The following is a 25,617-nucleotide window of genomic DNA, read 5'->3' as shown; positions in this document are numbered from 1 at the left end:
ACAACAAAAGATAGCCTACTTTGGCAGCCCTTGTGCATGCAAATTTCTGTTAGTAGCAAACTACAGCATGTCTTTGTTTTAAAATGGTCCCCCATCATTAGCATGTCGGCAAAACCGTTCGGGAGTTAATCATTTCTGTTATTAATTCAGACAATGATAGGAAGGATTAAGATGACACTTAATGTGAGGATGAAACATCACATATAATATTCTTTATGAAGGTTAGTAGTATGGCATGGGACAAGCCTGAACTAGGACGCATTAGATATGCCCTTCCTCCGAGTTATGGCAAGAAGCTGTTTGAAAGCTAATTTTATGTTTTGCATAGCAGCAATCAAAACACAAAGTCTACTACAAAGCCAAGAAAATTGGACACTGCGTGCAGAGGTGGGAGTCTTAATGGGAGCCGGAATAGTTGTGTGCACGCATGAATTAACCATAGACTGTAAAAAAATATGGACAAAGCGTTCTCCGGGTCTGATATGGACGTAAAATGAAGCCTGTCAGTCCTTGAATTGTAAGTCGCATTCTTTCTAGATCCGTTTGGGCCCAGCTGAGCCATTGGCTGGCCCAGACAACGAGGCGTGACTTCCCCCCTTCGTCTTCGTTGATTTTTATTTTGACTCGAGTGGGTGGGGGATCCCGTTCATAGATTGTAACGGTAGCCACGCCCCTCAGGTCATACGCGACTTTATTTTTTTAATAAATGGGACCATAATTTTCCCAAATTTAGAAATGAACTAGTGACTGGAAGCAGAAAGTATTCATGACCATGTTTATTAAGGTAATACAGTCAGTGAAGTTGGGCCCAAATACATGGATCTCTATGGAGCTTTTTGAGCCCAATGACAGCGCCACAACAGGCCATTATATGAATTTTCAGGAAATCCCGATTTCCTTAGTGGCTTCACAAAATATCTGTCTGACTGCCCCCCCTGGAATTAACACACGTCTGCAAACACACAGCCTCTGCCTCTGTATTAACCTGTTCTGTGTCTCAGTCTCTACTATAACTAAAAATGCTTCACTTTGGGTTGTCATGAAGAAGATTGTGTAACAAGCATTGCTTTTATGATCTGTTTTAACGTTAAGGCTACAAGAAAGAAAATATACAACATCGGACATACTAACATACACAATGTTGGTTAATGTGGCCCCAAACATTCCATGACTTGAAATGAAACATGTAGCAGACACATGTAGAACTATCAGTTCTACATGTAACCCATTTAGACCTGAGGCCGATTCTAAAGACACCTTCTAAATCCTGACCAAAGTTTTCTGAAAAATGTTATTCAAATATTACTATAAAAAAGAAAATATAATCTTACAATATGCTGCTATATACTGTACACATGAACAGCAACTCCAAAAGGGGTTCCCGGATTGAAGGGAAGGGAAGGGAAGGGAAGGGAAGGGAAGGGAAGGGAAGGGAAGGGAAGGGAAGGGAAGGGAAGGGAAGGGAAGGGAAGGGAAGGGAAGAGTGATACCATTCATTACTTGCAGAGCGTGCTACGTATGTCCCATAGCAACATATGAGCATATGACGTGATGAAGATATGTACCAATGCCAGGATATAATTGGTTATCGATGGTGACATAATGATATGTTTCAGTATCGGGTGGATTAAAGGTAATGCCCCTATGTATACATGTATATACTCCGACACCACTGCCATAACAAGCACAAGTAATCATTACGTCATACGCTGCCACGGGACATACGCAAGCAGACCGCGCAGGTATGTTTTCGTCCGGTGCACTGCACGCACGCATGCATGCATGCATGCACATGTGCATGTGCATGCGTGCGTGCGAGCGTGCCCCTGCGTGCGTGCGTGCCAGACACTTTTTCCGCACATGCACACGAAAACGGATTTGCCATGATGAAAGACATCACATCATCATCATTAGGGGTGTCAAAATAAATCGAGTTTTCACTACATGGTGTTTGTGATAGGAAATGTAAGCTTACCCTAATCACAGTAAACATCATGTCTACAGTCATTTCAAGTTACTGTACAGTAGTATAGTCACTTCAGTTGGCTGGAGTAGATTGTGATGAAATCCTATGTATTGAATCGATAATCATTTTGAATAGAGAATTGTTTTGAATCTGGAAAATAAATGCTTTTGAATAAAATAAAATAAAAGTTTTTGGATTGAGAATCGAGTTGAATCGAAAAATCGATTTTGAATTGAATCGTGATCCCAATAATCGGAATCGAATCGTGGGACACCCAAAGATTCACAGCACTAATCATCGCTACATTCTCTAAATCCTGAATGGCAGCAGGCCTAATGTTATTATTGCATCGACGCTGTGCAATAATGCAACTGAAAGTCAAAGTTCAGAGGCATTATATTGCCTTTTGTTAGGCTGTATATTTGTTTTACATATTGAATTAATGTCTTTTTAGTTTGTTAAACTTACCCTGAAGTTATTGAGGTATTCAACAACGTTATCAAATTAACGCATGCTTTTCTACTATCGTGCAGCCTTACTTACTTCTATCCAACAAAAGTAACACAACACAGAATACTGAAGGCACAACATACTTTCCATATAGATCTCCGTCATTACACTAGTGTTTAAAACAGGGAGCTACACACACAGTATAGATGGAGTTTCCAGCGGACTGTGTGCTGACTTTTGCCTTTTATAGTCCAGTGTACTCAATGAGCAGACAGTTCTCATGGACATGTCACACAGACAGGTCACACAGACAGTTCTCATGGACAGGTCACACAGACAGTTCTCATGGACAGGTCACACAAACAGTTCTCATGGACAGGTCACACAGACAGGTCACACAGACAGTTCTAATGGACAGGTCACACAGACAGTTCTCATGGACAGGTCACACAGACAGTTCTAATGGACAGGTCACACAGACAGTTCTCATGGACAGGTCACACAGACAGTTCTCATGGACAGGTCACACAGACAGTTCTCATGGACAGGTCACACAGACAGGTCACACAGACAGTTCTAATGGACAGGTCACACAGACAGTTCTCATGGACAGGTCACACAGACAGTTCTCATGGACAGGTCACAGACAGTTCTCATGGACAGGTCACACAAACAGTTCTCATGGACAGGTCACACAGACAGTTCTCATGGACAGGTCACACAGACAGTTCTAATGGACAGGTCACACAGACAGTTCTCATGGACAGGTCACACAAACAGTTCTCATGGACAGGTCACACAGACAGTTCTCATGGACAGGTCACACAGACAGTTCTCATGGACAGGACACACAGATAGGTCACACAGACAGTTCTCATGGACAGGTCACACAGACAGTTATCATGGACAGGTCACACAGACAGTTATCATGGACAGGTCACACAGACAGTTCTCATGGACAGGACACACAGACAGGACACACAGACAGGTCACACAGACAGTTCTGATGGACAGGTCACACAGACAGTTCTCATGGGCAAGGTCACACAGACAGGTCACACAGACAGTTCTAATGGACAGGTCACACAGACAGGTATGCATGGACCCAAGAAAGACCTATTGCTGCACAGACCACAGACCATCTGCATAGACAGATGTCTGCCTATGGTCTGCTTTCCTTCCATGTGGACATCCATAGCCAACCCAGTCTCACCCAAACACGGATTGACATCCGTACACACACTACTAGAAACCCCCCAATCTGTACATATTACACTGAAATCCACTGAATTTTAGACCGCGACAGAGGGGTGCCGTCTCAAGTGAACATCAGCAATGAGAGACACCACCGAGTGAGCTAAAGCGAGCAAGCTGCTGTGGCGAACGTTGCGAAGTTCGATTGAGCACAACCCGATAGGCAATCGTAAATAATTTGCCCAAACTGAGATAAAGCCACGCCTCCGTCACAGTCAAACAGTAGTATAGTTTAATATGTATGGAAGTTAATTTTCATTTTTTTATTGTTTTATTCTTCCAGGGGCCACAAGGGTTGCTCCGCGTGCCGCAAATGGCCTGCCTATTGGGGAACCCTGGCCCACTCAAGTCAGTTTAGTTAACCAGACTATATCCACCCTAGTCTGGTTAACCAGACTATATCAACCCTAGTCTGGTTAACCAGACTATATCCACCCAAACAGCCTAATTTACTTAAGTTGAAGGATATGAATGAAGCTTATGAACTGGGCTACACTGAGAAACTCATCTCATAGGACCCAATGTCAGACATACAGTATTTACTGCATGTGTCATTTCCTCCTGAGAGCATTCTACATCATCTGCTCTTGGCGGTCTGATGTGATGTGACTCTTGTTGTTTGATAACAACGTCATAATGCTGTGCAAGGGACAGTGGTATACAGTATGTGGAAAAAGATGATTCATTATTAACCTTCTGCTCATAGCAGTTTAGCATGACAGCAGGCAAGGTTTTCTTACTTTCTTACTTGGATTGGCAGAAAGGAAAATAAATGGTTATTTATTATTTTTTCTATTCAGAAATAAGGACGTCAACCCAGAACAAGTCAATACTGTCTGGAGGGCTAGGCCAATACATAAAGCACAACAAACCTTCAACCCCTTCAATACATACCGGTAGACTGCCTGCTGTGACACAGACAAGACACACTTTAACCTTAAACTAGTCCTCCTGCAACTCAAGAACAACTTCTTGAAAAGTGAGCTTTAAAGGAACATTTCACCTCTGGATGAAACTGCAGTCACTCAATGTTAATACTTAATAGTATTTGTAGTGGATAAGATAACAGTAGCACAATTTGAAATCTGCACTCTATGGTCAGAACATAATGAAAGCTGTGTGTTTGACTGGGATGCACACGCAGATCCGACACACCAAAGGTCCGACATGCGGAAATCACCTGTCGCTCCCAACCATGGGTTCATCCGACTTGCGTGTCGCCATGCTTGCCGTTAGGGTTAGGTTAGGGTTTTGGGTAGGGTGTCGGTCTAATGACAGTCGGACCAATAGTATTTCAGAACTAAAGCCTGTACCCGTTTGACTAGGGTTTAACTGGAGTGCTGGATTACTACAATGACTACACCAATGCTTTGGTGCACTGCCCCACCTAGTCATGTTTGTCTGACTGAGACAATGTAGTCCAGGAAGGAAGTGAGATCAATGCCTGAAGAGTCATCAGGCATTTGAAATACTACAATACCTTACACACATAAAAGGAAAGTGTTTCTTGTGTCCCAAATATCATTAAAATAAGATCAAAAGGGGTGAAGTGGCCCTTATAGCGGTTTCCATATCCCTGACGACGTGACTGGGAACGACATCACCATATCTCAGCAAAATGACATTCCCATACATTTCATAATGCCTATACCTCTCTCTGCATTTGTCACGGAGCACATTAGGGAAGTAGACAGGGGGGAAGTGAGAGTCGTGGGAGCAGTTCGGTCCAACAGGATTCATTATCCAAATGTACTGAACAAAGCTCCCCGTTTATTGGTGTGTGAGTGAGCATTTACTGGGAAATCATATTTCATTAGCAGAGTAATGGTGGCCGTAGTGTGAGACCGACAGGCTTGGCAACGTTGCCCAGTTAGTTGGAGTGAAATAATAAACATGAGAATAAATGCTTGTGGTAAATGGACAGAGATTGTCGGAGGCGTGACGGATGCATTTAATTGTGCGCCTGCACAAACACACAAACGAAACACTTGCATGCATACGTGCGCACACACACACACGGAGTGAAACGCTTGCATGCACAATTGCACACGCACGCACGTGCGTGTGCAATTGTGCATGCAACTGTGTGCGTGCGTGTGCAATTGTGCATGCAACTGTATTAATAGTCTTGGCCCGTGCCCCCCCCCCCCACCACCACCACAGTACTCCCATAATGAATCACAAGCACATGAATGCAGGCAGGCACCTCTCTCCCTCTCTCTATTCAGTGGTGGAAGAAGTACTCCTGAGTAAAAGTAACAATACCTACTATATTATTGGAAGTAAAAAGTGTGCGTTCAAAATTTGACTTGAGGAAAAGTACAAAAGTATGCAATGTGTTGTGGGCTTGTGGATCTGTGTTTTCCACTAGCCGAACCCTTAAAGGAAAGGTTCGCCACTATAATATGGCCTTTGTCTTTAGTATGATATCCGTTCATGAAAAAAATATAAATATATATTTATATATATTTGGCTAAACAGCGGCTGAGAACGGGTCATTTAACGAGCTGAGGCACGGTAATATAATTTCCTACAGTACCCACACAGTGCATTGCGCGACAGACAGACAGACAGACAGACAGACAGACAGTCAGGCAGGCCCCCAGGAAGCTGAAAGTTTCTCGTGTTGTTGTTGTTTGGAGTTGAAAGCGATAGAAGTAATAATAATAGGTAATATTTAGCGGTAGTAATAGTAACAGCAGTAGTGGTGGTATAGTAGAACGTCTCTGGTAGTAAGTAAGTAGCGTAATAGTAGTGATTTCGAATGTGCGCAGCGTCGGACTTGAAATTCCACTGGCTGGCTTTGTTTTTAGAACTCGTTATGACGAAAGTACAGATGCAATCATCCAGCTGTACTCGAACCACTTTGGGTGTGCAGTGAACCTTTCACCAGATATCTTCCAGTTCGACCGCAATCTAATGGAAGAATTGACGCGGAACATCATCGAAGCAGAACAGAGGTACAGTATGTCGTAATAAACTAAAGCTACAATAAAGCATTTAAAACCGGGAAAGCATCTGTATTTGCATTGTATATAGTCATAGCACGCCATAGTAGGCCTACATATGTATAGCATAGTAGTATAGATATATAGTTTATATGTATAGTCTCATAATATAGATATTCCACTGTTACTTTCTTAGTTTACGCATGTCTCATGATAAATGCTTTTTTGTGATGTATTCCCATGCTTTTTGTTCTTGCTTAATGTAAATCGCTCTGGATTAAGAGCGTCTGCTAAATGCCTAAATTGTAAATTGAATTTCTATATAGCAATATTGATCCTTTTTCTTCTGGGATTCTTGCACACTGTCCGATTTTTGTAATCTGAGTAGAGGAGGACAAACGTTGCCTGTGTGGCCTTGTTTTTTACCTATGTTACAGTACAATAAAACACATTCACTGACAAAGTCACACTTATTTCCATTGTGGTCTTGTTTGTATAAACAGACATGTGAATGATTTGCATCACGGTGGCCACAATGACAGTTTGAGCCTCAACGAGTATTAGAAATTGGTCAAAATGTATAAATACCATATGCCTACATGATAAAATAAAACAAACTTGGCATCAAATCAACTATCTTTTAATAGTACTGATTTACATAAATCTATATAAAAACACGGGTCTATGGTTGAACTGGAAACTAAGAAACTACTGTAGATGTACTATAGTCAGAGGTCACTGAGGCAGGTGGTTTTTCAGGCTTTCGGCATGATGACATCGCTGGAGCTGCTTCTGGCCAGGACAGGGGGCAGGACAGGAGCAGACGCACATGCTGTGGTGAGAGAAGACGTAGAGTCAGTAATGGTGAAAGCACTCAAGGATTACTGGAATGGACGATTGAGTGTGTAGTCTATGTACAGTATGTTTCATGTGATACTGTTAAGTTTACTGACCAAATTAGTAGGTAGGCTACAACTGAGTATCACATATCAGAATAATAAGCAGACTTGGCAACCTGACTGTAGAAAGTAACAGCACAGTAAATAACTCAGGGGTCATTATTCTGAATTTAATTTTAATTCACACAATCATGTTACCAAGATTGCCTTTTTTCACCTTTAGAAATATTGTATGAATCAGAGCCTGTCAGTCATTAGATGATGCAAAAAAACACTGATCCACGCCTTTGTTTTTTCTGGGCTTGATTACTGCAATGCACTTTATTCTGGACTGCCAAAGAAAACAACTGACAGATTACAACTGTAAGAGTGTCACAGCATTGGCTTCTGGTTGTTTTTAGGATTGATTTTACAATTATTTTACTTGTTTATAAAGCTCTCAGCTTTTTGAGATATTACAAAAGGTTAAAGATGGAGTGCCACGATTTTTTTCCACCCTAAAACATGATAATCAGGTATTATTAAAATATAAGGTGGAAGAACTCTTTCCAAAAAGTGTACAGTATTTGTTAAAATCATGCTTTTAAGTGGACACGCCCACCAGTTCATTAAGTATGCCTGGTTTGCCTGGTGGGTGGTGATGGGCGGTGATCCACCTGAACTGAAGCCGCACCCACAGCTGTAGTTGTATGATAAAGAAGGAGGGGTTAGGGGAGGGGCTGATAGTGTGATGTCACTATATTGCTGTTTACTTCATTGGCCCGTTTGACTGTCAAGGGTTTAGCCTCCAGGAAGAAACCCTAAATACAAAGTTAATACACCATTGCGCATAAAAACAACTCCAGGGTGTCTAATGAAGTACTGTCACCTCATAGACACATGAAAAACTGGAAAAATACAAAAATTGTGGCACTCCATCTTTAAAAGTCAATTCACTGCCATCTATTGTGATTTAGATACAATTCAATACTACAGTGTGAAACAGTCTGTGTGAGACACAGAGGCTATAGTATAAATGACAGTATATTTACTACATTTTACAGGACTTTGGTTGACCACTGGTGTTTGTAAAAGCAGATAAATACGTGAACCTTTATTGAAAATTATATTCCCTCTAGTTTTCTAGGGGGTCAAACAAAATACAGGGATACAGTAATGTGCTTTATGTATAAAGTTTGAGTTGAGTATGTATGGCTCACCATCAGTCCATCAAAGACATCTTCTTCATCAGCCTTCTATACCCATCTGGGCTGACCTAAGTGAATGAATGGACACAGGTATAACACTTGAATGTTTACATTGCTAACCCTAAAACATACGAGCCCTTGCCCATGGCTAATACATTGCTTCAGATGGCATGCCATAGGCTACATACAGTTTTGAATTGAATGAATGAATAGAAGATGTTTGGACCGAAAAGTTGTAAGCCGTGCCTAAAGCCTCTGACACTTATGTAAACAATACGGTGTGGCGACACACACATACACAAATAAGCTGTAAATAAATTGAACACTTACTTCAATCTGAATGTCCCTCTTGGTCCATCGGGCTTCGGTTGCAACTTCCAGTTTATTTAGGCATCCTGAACGCATGTTCCCAGTAACACAGTCAACACTGTCTGGGCAGAAAAAAACTTTTCCTGGGCAGAAAGGTTTGCGTGTGCGACGAACTGGACCAGGGAAAGCTACTAGCTAGGTAGCTCCAGCAGGCAACAGTCCACACATCCACAGCAACTACTAACTAGCAGCTGCTCTTGTCCCCGTCATTACATTTCTTCCTCCGTATGTTTCTGGTTCATATAATGACCCTAACGCAGATTCTGCCAATATGTAACAAAAATAATAATCTCGTCCAAAACTCCCCTGGAGCAGCCATAGTGACTTGTTGTTTTCGTTTGTTGTTGTGTAGGCGGTTGTGTCCTTCGCAGCTAGGCTAGCTACGGCAAGCCTACCTGTCCTTTGTCCCTGTAGTTTCTGATAGGCTACCGAGGGTCTTCCACTTACGTCATTTGTGGACAAATACGTAGGTGGAAGACCGCTTTGAAAGTGCGCCCACGGAGCTACAGACCACCAATGATAATACACTGGGGTATTTTAGCATATATGCTAATGATTAAAAACACACAGATTAGGTTGAATAGTGGCGAAGTGGTCCTTTAACGCTTAGCTGTACTAGAGCACTCCCTTCTCCCACAACTCTACACATCTCCGTACAATGGTGTTTTGCCAGATGTAGCTGTTTGTGTTACATAACACCATAAATCAGCCATTACCATTGTCATGTCACGCACCCCCTGGAGAGCGTTTGCGCACCACAAGGTTCTGTCTGTCTGTCTGTCTGTCTGTCTGTATGCTTGTCTCTCTACAGCGTCTCTGTATGTATGCACCTCACTGTCTCCCCCTCAGACTGATAGTTGTGCCTGCTTGCTATGTGGTCCTCGCGCCTCCCCAGCAGGAATGCCATGCAAGCGGCAGACAAAAAAAATCACCAGGGGTGTAATTAGAAACGCCCAGCCTGCTGTGGAGCACATCACCAACATGCATTCTGTAACAATGCAGAGAATTACAAATGTACGCATGAATGCTGCCAGCGCAGAGTTGCCACGCCCATAGTCGAAAAACGTATAACGAATGCCCACAATATCGGCACGCGCACGACTGTGACTCATTCGTGTCATCATGACTCATCTGGGTTTCTGTCGGCATCAATATTCCGTCTTTTCACATCACGGCAAATATAAGCCAACTGAATCATACATGCCGTCCAGTCTCATCAGCTCATCCAGTCTCATGACCGAGATGCCAACGAGGAGAGACAAGGGTTCGGCGGAGTGGTGCAAACATTCCCAAATTGAACACCAAAATGGGTCCCCGCCCAGAATGGGTTAAAACACTGAAAAGACTGGACGAAGTACAGTACTTATGTAAATGTTCTTAGTGAAGTTCCACCATTGACAGTAAGCACTCCTTGCCTTTCCTACGTAGAGGGGCTCCGTTCCGGTGTACTCCTCCACAACAAAGAACTGGTTCCACACCCATCCTCTCTTCACTCGTTCATGGGACATGGAGCCCTGTTCCAGGCTACTCCCTCCTGGGGCTGAAGCACTAGTCCTTGACGCCTCACACCAGCAAAAAGTACAACTAAGGAGAGCAAGCGCTACAAACACTGTCCAAGCTCATACTGTCCAGCACAGAGCCATTTTAAGGGCTCTGTTAGCGAGAGAAACAGGAATAGTCTTTTGTATTTATATGGGCATAATATATGTATAAAAGCTGTTGTCTGTTATATATTAAATTGCCACAACTTCAGCTGGGCAGACAGGTCTTGATTCTACGCTAATCCACAAGATTCTGGAACATTCTAAAGTCTGAGTGGTAGAGTGGTTCTGGCCATGGGTTTGCTCAAAGGGCAGGTCATGCATGCTCTCCATGAGTCTGTTGGATATAGAATAGTTGTCCTGGTAAAGTCTTCAGTGAGACACAGCCAGTCATTCTTAGTCTATATTAGTCCTTTCACTGCCCTGTTAGAGGCTACAAGGGGGCATTTGCTTTTTGCACCAGAAGTTTCTGAAGTCAAGAGAACGGGAGAGGAAAGTTTGTCCTCAGTGCTATGTGGCCACAGGTAATTTCACTGTGTATCACTGATATAAATGGAATATGGAAATGGGAACGGCATAGAGAGAAACCTCCCTGAGCAAAAATTCCAGCCTTCATCCATCCTTGAGTATGTGCTGTCAAAAATATGACTTATAACATAACATACAAGAAAACAAAAGAAAACGTTGATCCCTCAGGATCATTTGCACGGTTCCATGAGCTCATGAGACGAATGATGACCAAGGTCCTTTCAGTAACTAAAACAGTAAAGCTGTTCCAGGCTTTGGTGTCTCAAACAATCCCGTCGGCCTCCTGAATTCTTGAGTGGAGAAGCAGTTAGTTGATTTTTATTTTTGCTGACACCGATTGATCTTGGAGAGCTCTACCCCGAGGACGTTTTCCATCTGTCTGGGGTGTTCACTGTTGCAGAGTCCGCTGGCGTTGCTCTGGCTGTGAGGTCAAGTGAGTTAGTGTGTCCAGGCAGTGATTAGAAGGAAGCACACCTGTAAGAGAGGAAAAGAGAAGAGCTGTTACTGAAATGTTAGACTTCTGATAGAAAACACCTGAAATGATTGCGCTTGCGTGCGTGTGTATATTATATATACACACGCACGCACGCATACATACATACTTTATTTTACTACAGGTTCCGTCACTTTATCAACCTGATAAATCTGCAAGCACTTCATTCACAGTGTTGGAATGATTTATTGCATTTTGTATAGACGTACAGATTTCCCCATTATACATCACACATGCTGCCCATGTCATTTCAGCGCTATAATGTGAACACAGCAAAATTCACGGTGTGATTTATTCAATGTACATCACTGTGGCCATAAACATTGATAAATAACTGTGCACAATGCCTCTCCCCTAACACCATCTGTCCGTTACACACACCCAGTGCTTTCCTATGCCACCCTGATGTACAACAACAACAAAAACGGGTTGGGCTTTCTGGTCGGGATTATCTGGACCAAACGATTCTCGGCTAGCGATTGCTGTGCTCAGCAAGAATGCTAACAATCAACAGTGAGCTGCAGGAGAGCAATGGTGGAGCCAAGAAAACAGGACAGGAAACCAGGTGTCTGGAAGATGGTGGAGTGAGAAAGACACTAATTGGATAAAAAGGTATTAATCAATTAGTTCTATCCAACGATGCAACAGCCCCGCTAATAATCCAAACAAACACGGAGGGAGTAACAGTGTACAGATAGTGCACAGCGGCTGCTGTGAAACATGCACTGAGGTAGACATGGGGGGGGGGGTTGTAAGATAGAGACAAAGTGAAAAAGAGATAAACAGGGTTGGGGGAAAAGGAGAGTGAGGGAATGAGAAAGACTGAGATAGACTAGAGAGACGAATAAGAACGACGATGACAATGGCAGTAACAATCTAAGAGAATGAGTGAAGGAGAATGAAAGAGACAGAGGGAGAGAAGTATGAGGGAGTGAACATTGGTCTGTTTTTGAAACTTTTTGATGAAGAGGAAAACGAACAATAAAGCAATAGCATTAGTATGTCTGTGGTGTTTACAAGCAAAGGAAAGCAGCACCCTCTGGCCACTTGTTTAACCTACTGTGCCTCTGCTGGTTTAGGGAGGACTTCTAATCTAGCTCTCCTCCTACCTTCTAGCGAGCTCAGACCTCCTGCTAATGATTCCTTCTCAGACTGCTGGTCAAGGCAGCATCCATGCTGTTGGAAAGCCACTGCTCTGGGGGGAGAGGGCAGCATCCATGCTATTGGAAAGCCACTGTTCTGGGGGAGAGGGCAGGGGATACGCATTCTCCAGAGAAAAGGGTTTAGGAGAGTAGCTGACCTGACCTAACAGCACTTGGATTCATTTAGGCAGGCGGGTCCAGCCCTGTATGCAAATGTGACTCTGACCGGGTCCAATGACCAATGTGTACCTGTTATTTCTATACCAGCACTCATGGGGTTAAGATTCTGTATGGGAACAGAGTGGGAGAGTGTGTTGCTGCAAGAGACAACGTGAGGACAGAATGAGTGATCAGTAGGCTAATTCATGGGGATCATTGTCCGTCCCTTCCCTATCATTACCAAGGTTCAGTCAGACAACTCACGAATAGATGTAATATTTATTAGAGAATGAGAATACAAGTGTGCATACAATATTAGACTTGGCGTTCGGCTCTGCTGCATTTTCTCCCTGCTCGGCGCGATTAAACACCATCGTAAAACATAAGAGCAGGGAGATAGATAAACCCCCGTGGTGAGCATAAATAACAGAGCCCACTGGTGGTGCTGGGGTGGTGGTGGGAGCAAACATCACATAACAACCAGGAACCATATGCAGAGGAAGGCAGGAAGAGCATGCAGACTGGTGAGCTTAAGTAGCCCGCCCAATTGGTCAGCTGACTGCCACATCAGCGGATGTGTGTGGGGCTTGCACACGCTTATACACCCACATAGTAATGCATCATGTTAACCCCTTGAGTATAGTATGCGCCTTTGGGCATGGCATGAACCCCCTCGAGTATGTCTGAATGAACTAACTCCGCAGGCTACGCATCATTTCATTAAATAAGGTTATAGTCCAGTACCTGCCTGTAGACCCTATCGCAATTTGGTGTTGGGGGAATTTCTCACTTGAACTGAGTCAATGGGTCCTCAGGGTCAATTTAGTTTTTTAGTGTTTAAGCACATGTAATACATTCATTTTGACTAATTGTGGTGTGTGGAATTCATTTCTGATATCGTTTTGATGATTTGGGGTGATTTTGACCTTGAAAGGTCATAGTCAAGGTCATTTTGCTATTCCACAGACCTTGGACATAACTTGCGCCGCACAGACTCAAGTCTATTTCAACTAAATCTGACTCTTAAAATTAATTTCTGTAGATATTTACCTGCATGGGACAGAACAGTTCAAGGATCTTTTCCTCTGCATGGGCCCTTTCCTGTTATGACTCGAGTGTGGTGTGACCCAAAAGAGTAAAGCCCGGGCGGTTGTTTATTCATAAACACAGGGGGGGAAAAGAGGTGCAGGGGTCCGTAGGCTGCTTCACAGAGCTCGGGTCCCGGAAACACTGGAGAGGAGAAGAGAAGGTGAGTCAAAGGCAGGTCCACAGAGCAGAGAATAAGCACAGTAACGGCGTGACGTTTAACTGTGTCTAATACTGAGGTCCTATATATGTCTGGCTGTCTAACTTTACCAACCGTAAACTGGGGAAGAACTGGCGCCGAGCTGCAAACAGGGCTGGCTCTTGTAGGCTCATCAGGTGATTGCAGACGACAACCAGGTGGGGATGTAGTAACAGGGAGAGAGGTGCTGTGGAGTGCTCTGGAGTCCTCTGGTGGCGCTGAAGTGCCCAGAACACCCACAGCACAAGGATGTAGAGGTGATGGAGAGCGAACCGTAACACTTTCCATTGGACTTGTGTTCTGCTCAGATGCCAAGGAAAGCTGCTTCGAGGTTCTGGCCCGGATGACGCACTGGTTGAGTGTGCCATGTTCGGACCTGGTGTGATAGAGTCAGTGTTAAACGGCAGCCATTATGTCCGGGCTCTAACTGGGATGCTGATTGTGGAGGATGTGATCAGGTCGCTCCAGTGGGAGATGTTCTGGCACCACAAGGACAAAGCTGCATATCCAGTACTAGCACAGGTAGAGGCACTGCACACTACGCTAGCTGCAAACCAAAGTTGCCCAGAGCAGTTTGAGGCCCTAATTGGACAAGTGGAGAAGTTGAATCAGGACTTTCTGGAGTTTGTAAAGGAGTGTGAGGCCAAGTCAGAGCTCTGCCAGTTCTTTGGAGTTTGGCTGGAGATAGTGGCTGTCATCAAGAATGCTGTAGTCTCCGAAAGAGAAGGAAACTGGAATCTGCATGTGGCTACTGTCGAGGACTCTATACCAATCTTTACAGAATGTGACTCCATAAACTACCTGCGTCATGGCTCATGGTATCTTGAACAAATCAAGGTGCTAGAGTTCACACATCCTGAGCTCTACCGGCGCTTCTCTATAGGCCAGTGGGTTGTTCAGGATCGCCCAGGCTGGTTCTGTGCTGTATAAGGTGACATGAAGGTTGAGCAGACCATTCAGCGAGTGTCGAAGGGTCCAGGGGGTCACTATGTAGTAGGAGCCACACTTAATGCAAATTCTGTAGCAGAGTTCGAGCTCCTGTTCCACGAGATTGGGTCAATCACCAATGTCCTCAACCTTCTCACCAATAACCACACCATGCAACACACAGAATGCCATCTCCAGCATGCACTAAGCACCACTCTCCACCTTACTTTCAACCGGAATGTTGTGAAGCTGCTGGACTTTGTGCGAGAGCGACAAAATCCATATTCAATGATGGTCAATGTGCCTGTGCCACTGCACAATCTGCTCACAAAGCAGGCTGTTGACCGAGGGGTCGCTCCACGCTTGCTCAACTGTCTCAAAAATGGGAAGACTGTCTACTGCTCATATAGAAAGGAGAGGTTAGTGGAGAAGACCAAGAAAATGAGCACAACCATACCAAAGCGGAAGCTACCTCAGTTCAATGAGCAACCACATAAACCACCAACAACCATTCTGAAGGAGCAGAAGTTGGTCTCATCCAAAGACATGGCTGAGGCACATAGGAGTATGGACATTGCTAAGGAGCAGGGCATGGACATCAGACAGATACTTACTCATGATGTGCTCTCAGCATCTCCCTTGTTTGATGGTGACCTTCCAGCTCATGTCAACAAGTCAAAATTTGTCAGTGAGATTGAGCCTGAACTTGACCTCTCGCAATGGAGCCCAAAGTCTACTCTTGCCACTCATGTTGTGGTAGACTTCATGTCGAAAATGCGGCAGATTCCACTAGCCCAATTCCCCACTTTAGGTGCTGTCATCAATACCATCATCAGGTCAACATCCTCCCTTTGCCATGAGCCAGAGTGCATCCATATGATACTCGATTCTTACATTGAGATGTCTCTGAAAGAAGGGGAGCGCATGCGCCGCACAGACTCAAGAACAGGAATTGACATTGTTGGCATGAACAGAGACACACCTATCCCTCAGCAACTTGACAAATTCTGGGCGTCTGAGAAAAACAAGTGGAATCTCCAGCTGCTAGTTCGGGATATGGTGTGCAATCAAGCCTGTGGAATTGTCAGCTCTGTTGTCTGTGATGATGAGGTGCTCCCAGCGAAAGGGGCTGGTGGTGAAGAGATCCCAGACCTCTTGAACTGGATTGAGGAGGCTCACACCAGATTGGTGGTGCATGTGTAGTGGGCTGTTCGTGTGAAGCAGAGCAAGAGAGTTGTCATCGTCTCCAATGATACAGACACCTTCGCATTACTGCTATACTATACCCCATACTTACAATCACTGGGGTTGAAGGAGATCTGGCAGCAGTATGGCACTGGTGAGAAGCGGCGCATGCTTCCACTGCATCAAGCAGTCTCTCGTCTTGGAGCACAACTAGCCAAGACAGTGATCAAGGCACATATCCTGACTGGAGAAGACTGCATGAGCAAGGTGGGGACCAAACATGCAGCTATGGCTTCTGAACCAGTTCAATATTTAACAAACTTTGGTGAGTCAGACACCTTGACAGAACAAGATGCAGCGTTGGCAGAGAAGTACTTGGTGCGTGTCTGGGCAGGGGCCAGGTCAAGTACAACTGCTGAGACGTTTGATGACCTCAGGGTGGAAAGCTATACCAGTGCCAGAGCTGGAATTGATGCTCTCCCTCCCACAAGTATGTATTGTGATCAGAGGTCACATCCAACGAGGTGCTTTCCTGGTGCATAGGGCTTGCCACCTGCTTACGACAGCCAAGGAACCAGAGGAAATACTAGAGCCAATGAAACATGGATGGGAGGAGAACTTTGGCACACTCCTGCCATCAAAATGTCTGAAGCCCTTGCCACCCAGTTTGCTCTCAGTATGTGTGCAGGTAAGTGTGACACTCGGCGATGTGGCTGCCGTGCTGCTGGAGTTCCGTGCATCATATTCTGCCATTGAAAACTGGACAATCCCTCATGTAAAAATCCATCACACTAACCTGCATGCACACATAGATGGTGCACTGTCAAAAAAACAAATAAATAAATAAAAATAAAAATAAACAAAAACGTTTTTTTTTAAAAGGGGGAGAAGACGACAGCCTCCACGTGGCCTCCCCTGCAAGTAACAAGAGATGGTGAAAGACCAGCTTGTGAAACCAATGTCATCGTCAAGCTGGCAGACCAAGGCATAAGATGTTGGAGGGTTGAGAGTCCACACCAGGACAGGTGTCCATCCTGACGGTTGACTCCTAACAATGGCCAGGTTATGGCCACGGTCTTCGTTATAGCAAAATGACCTTGACCGTTCAAGGTCAAAATCACCCCAAATCATCAAAACAATATCAGAAATGAATTCCACAGAACACAATTAGTCAAAATGGAGGTATTACATGTGTTTAAACACTAAAAAACGAAAAGCTTGGATTTTCATCATAGCCGATGGCGGCCATTTTTGATGTGGCCATTGCGCCATTCGTGGCACTATGGCGGACGAGCACCTCGTTGATTTTTCATGTCTAGGGACCCATTGACTCAGTTCAAGTGAGAAATTCCCCCAACACCAAATTGAGATAGGGTCTACAGGCAGGTACTGGACTATTAGGAAGCGAAGACCGTACGGTGGACTCCATGTTGCTCCCTGGAAGGAAAGAAACATGCGTAATTGAGACCAAGGAAGCTGAGCGCGGAAGTGTTGGCTGCATATAGCCCATTGCGCATGTTTCTTTCTCTCCAGGGAGCAATATGGAGTCCACCGTACGGTCTTCGCTTCCTAACCTCATTAAATTAACCTTGATCATTACCCTAAACAACACTACATCACGTCCGGCGGGGGCGAAGTGACCCGTCTTCTAAGCTTATTTCACGGATTTTGCTGGCGCCACCCTCTGGCCTGGAGAGCTGGGCAGTGTGTTAAGTAAAACATGTGAGTACTTTTTTCCACCGCTGATGTCAATGTGGACATGTAAGTGTTGCGTTGAAGTATTTCAATAACTATATCAATAACTGTATGCTCTGCTGTGCATTAAAAGTGACCGTGCAGAATAGTAACGTTTCAAAAACGAGAACATAAAGACCAACAATTATACCTACATAAATACATACTTGACAAATGAAAGGGAAAAAAACTGAATAAATGAGTAGAGAAATATAATATGTCCACATTATGGTAAGCAGATGCTTCAGGTGGACTGCATGATACAATTAAGCAATTTACATAATATCATGATCTGTGCCATTCATAAAAATGCTGAGCAGGCCTAAAAGATGGCAGGGAGATTCAGTCAGTGACTGCTTTAACTGGCTATAGCGTTTCAACGGGGACGGTGATTAAACGTCTTCTGCTTTTAATCTGTACGGCGACATTGAGTGCCCTGAAAGGCGCCTTATAAATAAAATGTATTATTATTATTATTATTATTATTATTATCTACGGGAAAGACATTAGTGAACAGCGACAGAGATTGTGGTTGCAAGCTCACATTCGGCGACAGTGATGAATACAGTGCATTAGTGCGATGTTATAGGGGAAAAACAATAGAGCAACTCTTCCTCGGGTGACTGAGAAATTGAATGTCAATGCGGGACGTGATCAGACTGTGTCAGCATGAACGAACGGTCCATAGACAACTTCATAGACTCTGTTATGCTGGTGGGGGGAGTGGGTCATTTTTCTGATTGATTCATGGGGTCACTTGTCCCCTAGCCTGAGCTAACGTGTTAGGTTTCTGGTCTAGAGGGGCGGGTCGCGGCTGAGATTTGCGCACGCCCTGATTGGATCTCATCGATCTGTCCGTCACCCCCGGCCCCTCCTCTCCCCCCTAGTGCAGCGCTACGTCACATAATTTGGAGCGACGCCCACCCGGAAGGGTTGACTCCCAATTTTAGACCAGAGCGGCCAATGCGTTCCTCCAGGCTTTCAATTTTTGCACCAACAAAAATGAAAGCCTGGTACCGAGGCTACTTGTCCCCTTACGGTACGTTTTAACAGCAGGCCTGGTGTATTTTCCGGTTATTTGTTTATGGTACTCGGCAACTACTGGCGATAGCGGGCGAAGAGGCGACGTTGGTGGAGGAACGCCGTTCAAAAATGTGTTGCTTTGATTACCCTCCACATGGACCCATAGGCCACCGAAATTAATGGTTCCTAGTTTGGTAGTTCCACTTCGCAATGGAGTTTGGACCACAGCAGCAGCGTCATTTACGGTACTCATTTCACATGCACTTCTCCGCTGTTTGCCCGCTGTTAAAACGTAGGGTTAGAGTTAAGGGTGGCTACAATTCAATACAGGTTGATCACCTGTATCATACTACGATGAAACATTGCTATGCTGATGGGAGAGGTCTCTTCTAGCATGCACCCTTCCACTAGGACGTGTGTGTGTGTGTGTGTGTGTGTGTGTGTGCATGCGTGCGTGCGTGTGTGCGTGCGCAACAATCTAATTCCAGTTTGACTGGCAGTGGATCAAAACAAACAAATGATCTCATGTCCCTTGTTTGACTCTAATTGATCACAAATGTTTCTTTTCATGTCTCAAATTAGACTCGTTCACGCTATAGAGAAGAAACTTCAAAGAAAAATAAAAGCAAACTGTTTATTTGTCTCTTCTGCCTCTAAGGCAACCAGCTTCGGGAGGGAAAAATAATTCCTTTCTATCTATCTAGACTTACCCTGCTCCACATACAGTAGATGGCCTTAACCGGAGCGCCAGGCCGGTCTCACTAAGGGTACTTCATTAAGTGTGCACACATTTACTCATATAATTAAGGTCTAAAAACCATGGCAAGAGAGAGAGAGAGAGAGAGAGAGAGAGAGAGAGAGAGAGAGAGAAAGCAGACATGTCTGCTTTCACTGTTAGTTGGCTGCTACACAAAAATAGTAACCACTAGCGAAGGCTAATTAGTAGCATGTCAATTCATGCCTAGATGACATACACTGTAAATATGTCGGACTCTGCTTTCCGCGCTCACCGGCAGAACCCCCCCACCCCCCCTTCTCACTTTCCCTAAACTCCAACATAAAGGCTATTGGCAAGCACTGTGCAGACCACGGCCAGGGAAGACTGATCAGTCTAAAGTGATATGCTCATCACAGGGACCGTGCACGCACGCGCACACACACGCACGCGCGCACACACACACGCACACGCACACGCACACGCACACACACACAATAATCCTGTCCACTGTCAACAGTCCACCAAAGTGATCCCTGTATGCATGTCAACAAATCCATGAGCCTTTGTTTACAATGTAAACAATCACAGTATACAGTTCAGTATGCACACACACAATCTAGTAGTCCATGAATGCATGCGCACGCACACACACACACACACACGCAGGCACGCACAGTCCCAGTCTCTCCGTCCCTTATTTTGACTGTGTCTCACTCCCGCTTCTCTTCACCTCCCTTCTATCGGTCTCCCTCCACACCCCCCGTCTGCCTCCTCCTCTCACTCTATCCAAAGACATCCATTTTATTCAACACATCAGGAGCAATCACGAGTCTTGTTCAAGAACACATCGACTAACTCTGGGGGAGCCCGGGTTCGAACTGGCAACCTTGCGGTTACCATCCGGCCACATCTGCACGCACGCACATGCCCTACACAAGCATCTGACTTAGTGGTTTAGCTGAGTCAAGCTGACAGTTCTTGTCAGCAATTGAAACAGATGCATGTTGGATTATGAAAACGGACCCAGAAATTGACCCAACATGTTCCAAATCCACTCTCAGATGTACACACATGTGCACGCACACATGCATGCACGCACGCACGCACGTACGTACGCACGCACACATGCACGCACGCACGCACGCACACACACACACACACACACACACACACACACACACACACACACACACACACACACACACACACACAGCATCTCTCCATCAGACGGATGAAAGCTACCCATCAAAGCCGGGCCCAGGAGGAGTTCAGCCTGTCTGCTCATTCAAGTGAACCCGGATGCCAGAGTCCAATCCCCTCCGCCATGCGTGCTTTGTCATCTCCAATCCCAATTTGTCGCTTGGCTCAGAGTCCCTACCGTGTCACAGGGGGGGGGGGGGGAAGGAAAAATAAATAAACAAACATATAAATAAATAGATAAATACAACAAAGCTGAAGGCACACTAAAATAAGATGAAATAAAAAGCCTCACACACGTCTGTGAAGCAGATCTGCATGTGACACCGGCACAATGGCTCATAATGGCTCGTTTGCACTGAGACTGACAGGATCCACTGTTAGCTTTGGCATACGTACAGCGAGGTTGATGTTAAAACAAGCATGTCAACTAAAGGGGAGAACATTGCAAATATGCTGCGTAGGCGATATAGCACACTCTTTCTCAACATGGGTTCCGGTGACAGGAGGCCGAGGGTTACAGGGGGGTCCCCAGCTAAACCATTGATAGTTAAGAACCAAATGAAACCTTACAGGGTCTGCAACTCCGAGTTCAATTAACAGAGGATTTTACCGTGTAGATTGGGGTCCCAGAGCGAGCAATAAAATAGCAGTAAGTCAGTAGTCTAATGCATATCGATATACAATGAGTCCTTGAAATTAGAAACGTTGAGAATCACAGTCCAGACCTAGCATGCTGTCTTAACTATTCACAGCCTGCAATAGTCTAAAAACGCTACTTGAGTCCAACGTATACATAAAGTAACAGAGTGTACAAACACATACATTAACATTAAAATGTCCTTTCTGACCAACAGATTTGAGAAACTTGTATATAGTTCAACTCTTAACGAGCTTACACTTAAGACGGAGGGTGGAGGTTGGAGGTGAGATTTATTGCAGATGAATTGATTACAGTATGGAGCTGGGATTGAGTGAATGGACAGAGAAGTGACTGACAGTATGATAACAGAATGATAACAGAATGATGACGGTACGAGGAGGAGACAGTGGAGGAGCTTTGGCGTGGGCCCCCTGGGGACGGACCAGAGCCTCGGTTCGGATCCTGCCTGGCGGAGGCAGGGGGGGCTCTTGAGCCTGCCCCCCTGGGGCCGACCTGGTGGAGCCTGCTGCTGGGCGGTCGTCGGGGAGGTGGCGGGTACCTGAACGGAAGCACAGATGAGCGAAGGGAAGTGAGGACCGTTTATAAAGGGGTGCGGACAAGGTAACGCAGATCTGATTGGAGCAGACGGATGATGGAGCATTACAGCTCTAAGTTGAACTAACGTTAACAACTAAAACTTCAACTCTTAACGAGCTTACACTTAAGACGGAGGGTGGAGGTTGGAGGTGAGATTTATTGCAGATGAATTGATTACAGTATGGAGCTGGGATTGAGTGAATGGACAGAGAAGTGACTGACAGTATGATAACAGAATGATAACAGAATGATGACGGTACGAGGAGGAGACAGTGGAGGAGCTTTGGCGTGGGCCCCCTGGGGACGGACCAGAGCCTCGGTTCGGATCCTGCCTGGCGGAGGCAGGGGGGGCTCTTGAGCCTGCCCCCCAAAAGGAATTAAATAGTGCGCGCCTGGAGGAATGGTGCAAACGTCTGGAGGAAGGAGTAAATTAAGGTTTACCTGGAAGGGACTATACAAACGATGTTGGAGAGATTCCCTCGACGAGCCGGGGCCTTTAGCGAGAAGGGATCCGTGGGAGAGTGAGGAAGGCCCCGCGCCGTTGGAGCCTCACGACGGCTGGTGCCGCCGACATGGGAGCCTTCGCGGAAGGGGCTTGTGGGAGAATGGTTAATAGGTATGGTTGGTAGGCGAACAGCCCGATGGTTAGCGAGCCTCTGGATGGTTGGCCGGAAATCGTTTGCCGGCGGAGTCTGTTTGGGATGAGAGTAAGGTTGGTTAGCATGGCATGAATGAAACGTGAATGGAATGATTGTTTAGCAGGCGTCCTCTCGACAGAGGGCAGTGAGTGAGAATTTGATTAGCAGGCGTCCTCTCGACAGAGGGCAGTGAGTGAGAATTTGATTCGCCTGGCGGGACAGGGAGACTCCCGACGGAGGAGGCCTGCGTGGCCGGAGGACGGGTCGACCGTCGTTTTGGAGGAAGTGAGTGGGCGTCCTGGAGAGGAAGAACATGTTTAGAAGAGGGCAGAGGAGGAGGTACCCGCCACCCGACACATCCACCAGTCAATGTAGGTACCGCGCTGGAAGACACCATGGACTTCTGGGCATCGAGCACGGAGGCGGAGGAAGGTCTGACATAGGAGGAGAAGGCGGAGGACGACCAGTGGCCCGAGGCTTGCAGGATCAGGACGGAGACGCTGCTGGCAGCAGCGGTGGTGGCGGCTCCGATTCTCAGGGAGTGGCTGGAGTATAGCGGTCAGGAGGGAGACCACATCTTAGGAGCAGCGAGCGTAGATGGGAGGCGAACTCTCTACGACGACCTCAGACGAGCCCTCCAACGACGACTCCGGTCATCTCGGTCCTTCGTACATCTGGCCAGCTCCTTTGTGCTTCCGCACCGGTATCTTTCTTTAGTGCGTCTGCCTAGGAAGGTGTGGGACGTCCTCTCGATCGACGCCCAGCGTTGGTTCCCGCGGTGCGGCCTTGGCCGGGAGTTCTCGATGGCGGTGGCAGTGACCAGCTAGTCTCCTCACTGCTATCTTCTCTGTTATACTTGGTAATGGCCCGTACGGATGCTCGTTGGTGATGTGCTCATCCTGGTTGATGTCAAGTACCACGGAGACATCCTGGTGCAGCACCCGTCCAGGGATTTCCGTGGGGCGGAAGTGTCCGGCATTCACGGCCGAGGAGGAGGACGGTCTCCGCAGTAGCAGGGAAGAAACTGGTCTTAACGTGGAGGGGGAGGAGCACGGAGGAGAGGTACCTGACCACGGTGCCGGACTAGTAGACGCCATGGATCTCTGGGCATCGAGCGAAAGCTGGGCGTCGTGATGTTTGACGAACGCGGCAGACCCGAGGGGAAAGGTTTGACGAACATAGGTTCTTGGGCTATGGCTGACGCAGTGGACGTGGAACCGAAATTATTAATAGTGATATGGCCGACTGCGGGAAACTATTCCGCTTGGAATTCCCCCCCAAAACTGAAGTGGGAGCGTAGCACGGTGGCCTGAGCTCTCCGAGCAACGGAGGCTGTGAATAGGTTATGGCTTAATCCATTTAGGCCTAAGGCGGATTCTAAAAACGCCTCTGAATCCTGACCTAAGGTTTCTGAAAAACTTCAAATATTTATAAAGCAGCATCGAAATTTTACATTTGAATACTGTACGTACTGTATGGGTTCCCGGCCTGAGGGGGTAAGATACCGATAGGGGTTCCCGCCCGGAAATGGGTTGAGGTGAGTGGTTTGAGACGTTGAGTGGGTGGTTACCTATGAGTTTAGACATTACGGCGCAGTTGAGACGTTGCGGTGCGTGGCTGTCGAGCTTAGCTGGTGCAGTGCATGGCTGCCAGAGAGTTTAGCTGTTGCAGTGCGTGGCTGCCGACTGAGTTTAGCTGTTGCAGTGCATGGCTGCCGACTGAGTTTAGCTGTCACGGTGCGTGGCTGCCGGCTGGGTTTGGCTGCTGCAGTGCGTGGCTGCTGATGGGATTAGGCTGCGGTGGATGGCTGACGAGTTCAGCTCGGTGGGGGTCCGTGTTGAGGCCTAGCCGGGAACCTGGCCTTCCAGGCATGCGTGAACAGTGCTCGTTTCCCTGATGATCGCCGAGCAGGTAGCTGGACAGGAGGGGCACAAGCATGGAGTTAGTATGGTCGGACCGACATGGCAGTTGGAGTGAGAGTAGAATATTAAGACTTAATTGACGGGAGAAATAATGCAGTTGACGGGTGAGTAACAGAGAAAATCTTAATTAGGTACGGCTCGGTGAGCACGGTCTTGCCATCGAGAAGGTCGACATAGGCGGACCTGAATCCTGAGAGAAGACAGACTATGCGCCCACTGCGCGTGAATGAAGTGGAAAGCGAGCTACGCTTTCTAACCATGTGTTGAACCGAGACGTCAGAGACACGTACTTCCCACGGATTACAACTGGAGATTGAGAACGTGACCCGTGGCGAAAACTCCCATATCTGCTGGGCGAGGTACGACAATGTGCAAACGCGGCAGCAGATTTGAGATTTGCTGTGAAAGGAGAGGAATACCAGATGGAACACGGCCGCCCTGAAGACAAGCCATTTGTATGTTTGCACTATACCTGCGTCGAGTTAGCGTGACTGACGCGTTGAAAGCTCGAGTTAACTAGGTGATGAAAGGTCAAGTGAACGAGCGGTGCCGGCATGAACATTAAATGCCGTGAATGATAGGAACAGAGTGGCGTAAAGAGGGACAATATGGCAAGCATTTTCCCTTCATTGACAATGTAATAATGGAGCGTTCTTGAGGGTCTAACGTCGATCAGGGGGTTAGACATGGAATGAAAACCCGGGAATAAACCACAGCAAAATGTGACTTATTGAGCTGATAGTGGGAGCTCCGACCTGTGAAGCTCACGGCTTGTAGATCAGCTATTTGAACGTGTTCACACTGACCTGGCC

The 25,617-nt window shown here is 46.1% G+C and overlaps 1 pseudogene across 1 annotated transcript in view; it reads right to left on the bottom strand.

Annotated features, from left to right (window-relative positions):
* LOC310862946 (cadherin-22-like) overlaps nt 1-10,581 on the bottom strand; it is a 127,329-nt pseudogene extending 116,748 nt beyond the window's left edge. Inside the window, exon 1 of the transcript in view lies at nt 10,489-10,581. The product of the transcript in view is annotated as a cadherin-22-like (transcript). The remainder of the gene's footprint in view (nt 1-10,488) is intronic.
* Nucleotides 10,582-25,617: the final 15,036 nt, after the last annotated feature.

Source organism: Protomyctophum parallelum, assembly GCF_964188405.1.
Source record: "Protomyctophum parallelum genome assembly, chromosome: 8".
NCBI classification, from domain to species: domain Eukaryota; kingdom Metazoa; phylum Chordata; class Actinopteri; order Myctophiformes; family Myctophidae; genus Protomyctophum; species Protomyctophum parallelum.
This window is presented reverse-complemented; position numbering and strand designations above follow the sequence as displayed.